This window comes from Lycium ferocissimum, chromosome 4 (assembly GCF_029784015.1).
Source record: "Lycium ferocissimum isolate CSIRO_LF1 chromosome 4, AGI_CSIRO_Lferr_CH_V1, whole genome shotgun sequence".
NCBI classification, from domain to species: Eukaryota; Viridiplantae; Streptophyta; class Magnoliopsida; order Solanales; family Solanaceae; genus Lycium; species Lycium ferocissimum.
This window is the reverse complement of record NC_081345.1, coordinates 19,538,208-19,550,505: the sequence shown is the minus strand read 5'-3', so window position 1 is coordinate 19,550,505 and position 12,298 is coordinate 19,538,208.

The window sequence follows — 12,298 nt, the reverse complement described above, 5'->3', positions numbered from 1 at the left end:
ATACTAAAAGAGGCATAATATTCTAATATTGTTTGATCAATTGATCTACATATGAAAAACTAATGTAAAAGCATAAAACTATTAAGAGAAAAATCTCCTCCTAAACAAAACTCTCTAAAGGACTACATTGTGGATGCTATTGTGTTATGTTGTATGAGAAGGATTCTTCAATTTATAGAGGTCCAAAATATTTTTCTCTAAGAAAGAGATTACCCAAATATGAAATATTAAAATTTTCCTTTTGGTAAAAGTAAAACCAAATATGGTAACTTCTTTGCTCTTCCTTCAAGAAAAGAAAAAATCCAAATATGATAAGAAAATCAAGGCAAAAACCTAACAAATCTCCCCTTTTGGCCTGGATTTTCTTGACAAAAGTTGATTCGTCTTCTTCACATAATTTTCATCACTGCTGCTTGCTATGACTAAAAGTAGACATGGGTTAAAAATTTGTGCCTTGTGCGTTAAAAATGAGCACAGGTTGAAAGTGGAGCCCATGCGTTAAAAGTGAACATGGGTTGAAATTGGCCCAAGCGTTTAAAGTAAGCAAGGGTTGAAAATTTGAGCTCATACGTTAAAAGTAAGCATGAGTTGAAAATTGGAGCTCATGCGTTAAAGTAAGCATGAGTTAAAAATTATTTTTGTTTTAAAAATATGCAGCAGCATGACTGTTGAAAATATGATTGAAAATTGTCTCCACATGTAGCAGGACAAGATCTTCATTATCATGAACTTGGTTACTGCTTGATTTGAACAGGTCTTGAACTTGTATTTAACCTGCTAACCATTGACTCTGATGCCACTTGTTAGGATCGAAATAATCAGGCATCACCAAGATGTGGGGCCCACAATCACTTTGGGTCCACGATAACATCTCCCCAACCGAAGGGATTACGTTGAACACTCATATTTGGCGTTATGACTTTACGGTATTTAAGGCCTCTTAGGCTAGCATCTTTCAGAATTTGTCAGCATCAAGAATATTAGCCCCGTCAGAACCAGAAGGGCTCAAACTGAAGGAGTTGGCCGCCGCAAAATGTGTTTGTACCATTCTGGAGCCTTGGGGCACGACATAGAAGAATGCAACACATTCAAGTTTGAGGTGAAGAACCTGATCCACAAAGGCGCCATTTGGTTGGTGCTCCGGCCTCAGTATTAGGATTTAGGGGCTTTAGGGCCGGGAAAGGGTTGAATGGACAAATAATCTGTTTTGACCTCAAAAGAAAGGTCACCTTTTGGGTAGTTTTAGGAGATCCCATTTTTTGTACTTAATACGGATTTGTCCCACCCATTTTTGTGTAAACGGAACTGCGCCGACCTGATATCCCGAGGAGGGATATGCAGGAAGCCCCTATTGGGCTTGATCACAGGTAGGTTTTAAGGTAGGGAGTCTTATCTTATGTAAACCGAACCACGGAAGAGCCTGATTTCTTGCGGAGGGATACGTAGGAAGTCTACGTAAGACTCGGTCCCTATATATTATAAATATTAAACTTTCCTTACTTAACAAAGCCTAAGTACCCAAGACCCGGTATAAGAGATCAATTGAGCATTTAAATCAAACCTGTGATTATTTATGTGCTAAGTGTTTTTAATTGCCATCTGCTTGTGATATCTTGATTATCTTTCTATTACCTAACGAAACTAACTTTGTTTAACTTTGAGTTATTCTTTTCTTCTAGAAGGAGAGGTTGATTCGTGTTTACACTGGCATACTTCACAAGATCCAAAGCTGCAATAGCATCCCTATCCCGACAAGAAAAAGGCAAAGAAACGATGACTGGTACATCAGAGAATGAAACTACCCCTTCTGACATTGCTTTCAGATGATCGCCTCTGCACGAACTGCCTAAGTCATCACCTACTGAAGACGTCATGAAAATGATGTTTGAGAAAATTGCCCATCTTCAAGAGGAAGTGGCGCGAAACAAAGATGCTAATGCAGCCCTAGAGGCCCCTACTGAAGAAAGAAGGCCTCCGCCGTTTTTTCCATCTCTGAATTCACCATTACCTGATCATTTTCCCACCCAGTCCACTTTGACTACCATATCATTCACCCCAATTCACGAGGGTCACATTGGTACTTCTTACCATACTCCAACACCACTTAACACTACCTAAATTCTCGGAACCACTCACTCTATCCCCTCTTACCCAGCACCACACAAAACACCCATCCCGACATCACCATACAGCCAAGCACCATCTCACTACCGACCGCCAAAACCACCCCTACTCACCGAACTCGCCTTGCTGTTTCCTTTCACACACCTGTCACCCTAGGCACTTTTTCACCCGATCAAGAAATTGATCACTACGAGGAGATGGAAAAATCATGGAAGGCCGAGCAGGAAAAAACAAGAAGAGAGGCTCGAGCGGAAGATGACAGCAATGTTAGAGCGAAAAATGAAAATCGCTCACACAGGCACAGGCCTAAGTTAGGACGACTTGTGTATGCATCCAAATTTGAATTTACCCAAAGGCTTCAAGGTGCCGCGTTTTGAGCTGTATTAATAGGGCGGGTAATCCGAAAGCCCATCTACAGGCCTACTGTGACCAATTAGTCGGTGTCCGAGATAACCAAGCGCTCATCATGAGGCTGCTTAGCCGGCGTTTGACCGGGGAGGCCTCAGAATGGTCCACGACGCATGACATACGCCGTTGGATTACATGGGATGACATGGCTGCGACCTTCATAGAAAGATTTTGTTTAACACGGAAATGATACCGGACATGTATTAGAAAAGGTAAAATAGAAATCCACCGAGAACTTCCGTGAGTATACAGGTAGGTGGAGAACAGAAGTTGCCCGGGTACAACCGCCAATGGGTGAGGATGAACTGGTATGGGTCTTCATCCATTCATAAGAAACAAATTTCTATGGCAGGATGCTTTCAATGGCCGGAAGAAGATTCTCCGAACTAGTCCAAATGGGAGAAACCATAGAAGATAGTCCTAAAACAGGCCGAATCATAAGTATGACCGGAAAGTCCGCTGGGTCAAGATCAACCGGGTTTATAAGGAAGAAGAAGGAAGACGTGGTAAGCATATCTCAGACTTCTAGCCTAAAACCCAAAAGAAGGGAAGAATTCCCGATGAAAGCATATGCTTCACCTCCCCTAAACACTTACATAACTGCTCCTTACAATGCGGTGCATGTATATTACGCGTAGCCGACCTTCCAATCACCACCCCCAAATTACCAAACCCCATAAAATACCTTCCAATCACCTCCCCTGAATTACCAAGATCCACAACCAAATTATCAGACTCCCCCACCCACTTACCGTCCTCCAAAAAATAACCAACCTAATACCTACCAAAATCAGCCACCACCAAACACTTATAATGCACCACATCAGAACTTCAAAAAGAAGCGTGCCCGCGTGTTCACTCGGTTAATGGAAACACAGACCGGTCTGTTCAAAAGATTGAGCACGGTCGGAATGATCCAAACGCTTCCCCCAAAGGTCGTTGACCCGAAGAACCGGTTCTACCGAGCTGACCAAACATGTGCCTACCATTCTAATGGCATAGGACACAATACTGAGGACTGCATCAATCTCAAGTATAAGATACAAGACACGATTGATCGGAAAGAGATTGTACTCCAAACAGCTCCTCCAAATGTGAACACCATCCCTCTGCCAAACCATGGCAACAATGTGACTCATATGATCGAAAAGGAAGAGGAATGGGTCACAGGCAGGCCCACAATCCATAAATCCATGAAAGAACTTGAGCGCACAGTGGTGTAGCTTTCTCTACAAGAGCGCCCATAATTCAAAGTATTGATCCCTACGCTAATTGTTGCACATGTGGCCTAAGCAACCCCTGCACCGCCTCGAAAAGAATTTGTGATCCAAGTCGCTACTGCCCACGAAATTACAAGATCTGGAAGGTGCTATACCCCAGAAGATCTAGCCCAAGGGCACCTCGAAGAGAGGAAAATCAGAAAATAGCGATCACTGAGGGTGAAGCTGAAGATTTCTGCAGCCGGATGCAGCCCAAAGAATACTCCATTGTTGAGCACCTAAAGAAAACATCGGCCTAAATTTCGGTGTTGGCACTTTTACAATGTTCACCCCAGCATCACTTGGCTCTAATAAAGGTGTTAGAGGAAGCCCACATCCCAGTTGGGACGAGTAGTGAAAATCTGGCCGAAATGGTCGCCCATGTTATGGAGGCACACCAAATTACCTTCATGGAAAAAGAATTGCCAAAAAAGGCACCGATCACAACAAAGCATTGCACATCACTATCATGTGCCGCAACAAAGTAATGACTCGCATGCTGATCGACAATGGAGTGGGACTCAACATTTATCTCGAGTCTACCCTAACTCAGCTGGGATATGACCTTGGGAAGGTTCGTCAGACCCACACTAATAGAAGAGTATTTGACGGAGGCTGATGTGATGCCACCGGAGCAGTGGACCTGGACATTCAAATAGGTCCAGCAAAGATCACTACCGAGTTTCAGGTTATGGAAATACCTACCAACTACAATCTATTCTTGGGGAGGCCATGAATCCACATGGAAATAGCAGTACCATTTTCACTTCACCAATCTTTGAAATTCATCTAGGGTGAACAAGAAGTGATAATCCATGGAGAGGCAAGCATGCATAATTATCCGGACAATTTCGTGCCTATCATCAAAGTGGCACCCAAAGGAACGGATTTTCATGTAATGGAACTCAGAAGGGCTGCCCAAAAAATAGAAAACCCCGAGACCCCTATGCCGGCAGTATATAAGATGATTGCTTCGACTATGCTCTTGAACGGGTTTGAGCCTGGGAAAGAATTTTCACGGCATCACTGAGCCGATTCCCTTTCCCCAAGACAATTTTCATTTCGGACTGGGATATGTCCCAACTGAAGATGAGATACCTACCAAGAAGAGGCAAGAGGTCGCAGGTCTCCGCAAATCCATTCCCAACCTGTACCAGTCATTTCCTAGTCGAATGACTATGCCGAACGATGCTGACATTGAAGAAGGGATAGGGATGCTATTCCAAGAAGAAGATTGTTCAGTCATCTTAAAAGAGTATGAAGAAACGCCCACCATCAGAGACGCAGATCCGAGCGAGCAGCTGTCCAATTGGACCTCTACCCCGTTGTTGACACCTAATTTTCACCTCATAAGATGCGTATTATTTTAATTTTTAAATTTTTTCGAGCCAAAGACTGAGTAATGATGCACCCTTTAAAAATTAAAATTTCAAAAATCCCGAGAAAATTACAAAAATGACGTTTAGTAATTATTTCCTGAAAAAAAACTGACAATTACAAGAAATACGAGTTATCTACTTTCATCCTGCTCGGTCCAGTCCGGAAAAATTATTAATTTAAACGACGTATGAATTACGGCTCATTTTTTACCGCATTTTTTTTCATATTTAAAATAATGCCCGAAACTATGTCAATATTAGGCTTGTTTTAAAGCTAATATTTTGGATTTGCGAGTTTTAACTTTTAATTAGGTTAAACAATTATTTTACTTCATAATACACGTATTTATAAGAGCGTATTGGATTTTGAAAATTCAAAACTGATTTACATGAAAGAAGAGATTATGTGACTTTGTATAAACTGGATTGAACTACTTGCTTGTTTGCCCATCTTACTTCTTTTCCGTTTTGACTGTCTTTGTGACCTTTAAAATTTGAAAATTTGTCTGAAATATGATTGAAAAGGTGTTAAGTATAAGGATTGGGAACCTGTTTTCTGGAAAATTGATTATAGGAGTTTGAAAAGAAGACTGTAAACATTTTTGGAAAACTGAAACTGCAATTGCTTGAGTTTAAACCTGGCTGTTACTCCTATTCTTGACTGATAGATGATCCTACATTAGACTTCAATAATATTTCTAGGAATCCTCTCTGAATCTTGTTTGAATTAACATAGTTAACTAGTTAGGGAAACGAATGTGAAACTGTTATAATTTTGTCCCTTTTTCGTTGATGGATACAGCTGTGTTCTTGAGTATAACCCCTCCATGATCATTTAGGTATAGCTTTACATTTGAAATCACTGTCTTCATTCACTTGACCCATATTTGAAACTACTTGAAATCTGTGTAAATGCTTTTATCTGAAACTTACCTCTAGGACTATGTGTGCAATTGTTATTTGCTCCCACTAGTTTAACAAGACAATGTGAAAGCAAGTTGGGATTTGAAGCTTCATTTAAAGATCTATGAACACCTCACAGAGCCTTTCACTCTTGGGTGCATTTTTGACTTGTTTGGAGACTCTATGTGTGCATCATTTTTAACCTGTCAAACACTTTGAATTTCTGAAAAATGAGTTAAGAACTGGACTTTTATCTTGGACTTTGTTTGTGATTTGTAAACTGTCTAGATTAGTTTCCCAAAACCCTGTTGAGGATAATTTGAAAAATCTGAGAACTTAAGAGCTTGTTAAAACTGATTTGATATTGTCTTACTCTTGTTTAAACTGGTCATGTTTCCAGACCACTAGGGCAGCCAATGAGAAGATGAAAGAAGTTGAAACTTTCCTAGCTTATATTGAGGAACTAACTAAGCAACACCCTGCCAATCGGGTAAAACAGGGAAAAGTGCCGGAAGCACCACTTAGGAGTTACATCCCACTCAGTCAACAAAAAAGGCTTGACCCCATACCTTATGGAGACGACGACTTGTTTATTCCCCAATTTGAAATAGGAAGTTTATGGGGACCCGCGCGAATCTCAGCTCGAGGAACCTTCGTTTCATGCACAATTGTTCTCAAGGGCACAAGATCGCACAATTGGGGTGCACCAGTAGAAATGTCTAAACGAGAACTCTTAGAGACTTTGGGGAGTTTTGGAGTGTACGCACAAAACCCAAATCTGTTGCCACTGTGTGCTCCTTCCATGATCTACAAGAAATGCCTCTACCACCGAAGTCAGTCGGGCATACGGCCCGATGAGTGTGGAGCGGGGAAAGGAAGTTGGTCCAATGGATTGACCAAGGGAGAATTAGCCAACTATGAGGGCCCCACTCTTTCTTGACTCATGACCAAGGGAGAAATCATCCAGAAAAGATATCGAGGGTTAGGTTCTGGAGAAGTGACTTCTCCAAATTTGAGGAGTCATATGCCAGGATTCACTCCCTACGTACTGTGTAGTGTTAAAAAGATAAGAGCAGTGCCGCAAACCTATTAGATTTGCCCAGGACCTCCAAGAGAAAGGGTTTGCGTATTTCACTATGGTCGCCCTAGCCATGACATTGAAGAATGTGTGGATTTCAAGCTGGAATTAGAACGCCTCCTGAATGAGGGCCACATTTGGATTGTCACAGGAAGACAAGGATAGAAGATGAAGATGAGAAGACAATGAAAAGTTGCTTAGCATTGGTTAGGTAGAAAAATCTAAGTATCCCTTTACTGCTTTTAATTAAGAGGAATATCCCTTTGCTTTTTATGTAAACGGAACCACGCCAGGCACGATGTCCGTTGGGGATACGTGGGAAGCCTACATAAGGCACAGTCGGGATAGAAAACTAAGTTTTGGGTAGCATAAGAAAAAAGCCTTTTCTGTGTATTCTTTCGAACTATGGACGGACTCCGATTTCCCTTTGGTGGGATACGTAGGCAGTCTATTTAAGATTCGGTCCTTTTATCATAAAAATTGAAAATCCCCCTTAATACAGGATGGGTAGAAGAAAATCAACCATGAAGACCTCTTACTGAAAAATCTATGTCCTTAAAAACACAAAACGACCAAAATACCCACGGAATGTAAATCAATCAAGAGTTGAAATAAGATATACGAATCTATGTGCTATAAACTGTGATATTTTGTATTTTGTGCCTAAACTAATACTAACTTTGGAGCCTTTGAGTTGTTTTCTCTTATAGACAGGAGTCGATTCGTTGGCACCAGTTACTCGATCAAAAGCTGTTGTAGCGTCCTTAAACCCTCCATAAGAAGAAAACATGCCTGGGACTCCGCCACCAAACAACAATCAGAACAAAACTGCCTTAGTCGAAGGTACACCAACTACTGACATAGCTAGAATGCCTTTGAAAGAGGCCGTCAACCTGCTAATAAGGCAATTGGATGAAGCTAGAGAAGAAGCAGCCCGCCTGAGGGCTGAAAAAGAAAATGCTACTAATACTGAGGCTAGAAGGCCTGCACCCACTTTCCCAAATTTAGACTTACCAATCCCTAACCATTTTTCACAAACTCAGACCGGAACTACTTTTCAAACTCCATTGCGCCGAAGCACCACCCATGCGGGGAATTCCTCCCACCAAACACCAGCTTTCTAAATACCTACTCATACTACAATATCTCATAACCCAAACGCTTATCAAACTCCTCGGGCAACGGGAACTCCTACAACCTGCCGCGTGTAACCAAATGTTACTTTTCAAGACCATATCACCCATATTGACTTCTCACCAGAACACGAAAATATTCGTCGAGGCTAGAATAGATAAAATCGAGAAGGAGATGGGAAATAAAATCGCTAAAATAGAGCAGGGCTCTAAGAAGAAAGAGGGGCTGAGATACTCTGATTTGTGCATACATCTAGATTTGGGTTTACCAGAAGGTTTCAAAATTCCCAAATTTGACCATTTTAATGGGTCAGGCAATCCTAGGGCCCACTTGAGGGCTTATTGCGACCAGTTGGTCGGGAGTGGTGGAAACGAAGCTTTGCTCATGAGATTATTCAGTCGAAGTCTGTCAGGAACAACTATGGAGTGGTTCATCTCATAAGACATCAGTCGATAGAAGACATGGGAAGAGATGGCAAGTTCATTCATGGAGAGATTCCGCTTCAATGTGGAAAATGTGCCTGATCGCTTCTCATTAGAGAAGCTGATTGTTTTGACAAAATGGTACCAAGAAGCTGATTGTTTTGACAAACTGATAACTATGAAAGAGAGCTCCTTTGCAGATTTAGTCACCGTTGGGGAAGACATCAAAGATGGCCTCAAGACCGGCAGGGTTGTCAGCATACTAAATAGAGCAGGTGCGTACGCGCCACGAGCTGCAAAAAGAAGAAAGAAGATGTAGCTTATGTTTCTAGAGCTACTAGCCCAAAAAATCGAGGAAAAGAGATAACCCACAAAAATCAAGACAACTACCAATCGCCTCCACCAACCAGCTATATATCCACTTCACCTCAATATAGCTCGATGTTTGTATGCTACGCACAACCTGGCTACCAAGCTCCACAGCCAAATTACCAAATACCAGCACCTAGCAACCAAGCTCCACGACCAAATTATCAAATGCCAGCACCCAATAACCAAGCTCCACAAAAATCGGACTTTCCAAAATCGATACCTCCACTAGCAAACTATGGGGCACCTAAAAGAAACCTCCGAGAGTATTCACTCCTTTACCGAATCAAGGGCTAGTTTGTTTGCAAAACTAAGAGACGCCTACGAATGAATGTTGTTCCACCAAAACCAGCCTAATCCCAAGGATCGATGGTACGGGCGTATTTCACTTGCGCCTATCATTCTAACCAAGTTAGCCATACTACCGAATATTGCATAAACTTAAGGCACAAGCTACAAGATATGATTGGCAATCATGAGCTTATCCTAGAGCCAATACCTCCAAATGTGGACACAAATCCTCTCTCGAATCATGGAGGGAATCAAATTCATATGATAGAAAAAGGTGATGAATGGGAAGAGAGCCCTACGACCATCTTTCTAAATATTGAAGGATTGGAAAGCACCGTCGTCTCGTTGTCCTTACAAGAGCAAAAAGAAGTGTTAGGCCCCATGACAGGGAAATCTGAGATGTCCCAGTCATCTGCTGTAGCCAAGAAAGAGCCTTTCATGCTCAAATATCCCTCAACAGTCGCTTGAATTCAGAACGAGCCGTTCGTACTCAAAACATCAGGGCCAGTTGAGAATGCACCTTTTGTGATCAAACCACCGCACCTGACGATGGTCAATAAAGGAAAAGAGATAACCGCTGTCGTTCAGGGTATGACCAGGTCTGGAAGGTGTTATGCTCCAGAAGAGCCTATACTCGAAGCGTCACATCGCGAAAATCCTCAAAAAAGACCAATCACTGAAGGTGAAGCTGAAAACTTTTGAAGGCAAATGCCAATCAGGGATTATTCAATTGTTGAGCACTTGCATAAAACTCCTGCCAGGATATCAATAATGTCATTATTACTCAGTTTATCTCAACATCTCTTAGCCTTAATGAAAGCTTTGGATGAAGTCCAAGTACCCGCCGACACTACAAGTGAAACATTGGCCGAGATTGTAGGGTATGTTGTACGAGCGCATAGGCTATCATTTTCTGACGATGAATTACCAAGAGAGGGCAAAACCTACAACAAGTCCTTACATATAACAGTCAAATACCGCGATAAGATTATCCCTCAAGTGTTGATTGATGGAGGGGCTGGGTTGAATGTATGCCCTGTGACGACTTTGAAACAGCTTGGATATGATATTGGCAAAAATCCGCCAGAGTCGAACAAATATAAAAGCTTATGATGGCGAAACTAGTAATCCAATTGGAGAAATAGATCTGCACATACAAATGGGTCCCGCAGAGTTTGTTGTGGAGTTCATTATTATGGATATCAAAATAAGTTATAACTTAATGTTAGGACGACCTTGGTTACACGCCGCTGGGGTTGTGGCGTCTTCATTGCATCAATCTCTCAAATTCATCTGGGATGATCAAGAAGTCGTGATTCATGGTAAAGGAAGTATCCATAGCTATTCGGACAATTCAGTACCAATCATAGAAAAATCGCCAAGCAATACTGATCTTCACACTGTTTAATTACCCTTGTTAGATCACAGGTGGGATGATGTAACGATCCGTTTGGTCGTTATAGTTCTTTTGGAACTTTCGCCCGTTCCCAAGCAGTGTTTGGCTCACTTTTGATCCGACGGGACCGTTGACACCCTTCTCGAGATGTCTAGACTGGATTCGGCCAACTTTGAGAAAAATAAAGACTTGAAGTGAAAAAGAGTTGACCCGAGGTTGACTTTTAGGTAAATAGACCTTCTTCAAAATTTTATCGATTTCGAGGGGTTCGGATGGTCGTTTAAAACCTGTATGTATATTTGGTTCGATTTCCCATGCATTCGAATGTATTTCGAGACTCGTAGTGCATTTTTATGCGAGACTAGGTATCTGATATGTGAGCAGATAGTCTCGGGAGTTAGTCAAAAAATTGGATCGAAAAGAAAAGCTTGGGCCAAGTTCTTGTGTACGGTGCCGCTTTGGCGCACCGGCGCACGGCAAGGGACCGGCCGGGGACGCCCCCGCCGCTTGCGGCGTTTTACCCATTTAGGCTTGACCCGATCTTTGTCGAGGTGGCCGGCCGGGGCGGTCACGGTACCGCTGTTACGGGTGACGGGCAGTTAAATTCATTAAATGAGTCTTAGACCCTCATTATTTCATATCTCTATATTGGAGCTCGGAAAAGCTATTCTTGGAGACAAATTGTAGGAATTCTTGGAGGTAAAACTTTGTCTAATCCTTTACTCCTCTTTAATCATAACCGTCTTAGATTTTCCCCTTCCCTTTTCAATCCCTTAGAAATGGAATTTGAAGGAGGGTTTTGGGAGACTTTTCCCTAAGATCATACTTGATAAATTGATGATGTTAATGTTAAAATGTGATGAATCTAAGCTTAGTAAGCCCATATCTTCCACTTTAAACGTTGAATTTCGGATTTGAAGAATTAGGGTTCATACCCAATTTGGGAGTTTTTACTTGGATCAGAAATTAGATAAGTTCTTCAGCTAATTCAACAATTAATGATTGGGTTATGATTCCCTAGTACTTAATTTGGTATTTTACTCGCAAATTTCTCGTTTTGCCCTTGTGGGCCCATTTTTCTAATTTCTAGTGTTAAAGTGGACCTAATTGATATCATACGAATATTAGTATGATTCTTCATGATTTCTAATTTAGAATTCGATTATGCTTAGACTGCTTTGGTTCTGAGCTTTAGAGGAAGGGCAAGGCAATAGGGTGACTTGTTGGTGTTGCGGTTCGGCAGTCCAGGTAGGTTATGGCTTACCTCTTGTGAGACTATGCATAGCGAATCACATATTTAGAATATAATGTCGGAGACAACATGCAAACCTTCGGGTATAAAGTTGGGTTGAATATTGCCTTAGGTTGGGCCCTGATATGTGTTGGGACTAGCCACCCCGTTATGTGTGTTTATTGTTCCATTTTGATGGTTGATGCTACGAGTAGTGGTAAATATCAGAATCTGTGTTACTATCTTGACTGAGATATGGTTGACATACCGTTGTTGGTATTTGCATTGTGATACATTGTTGACG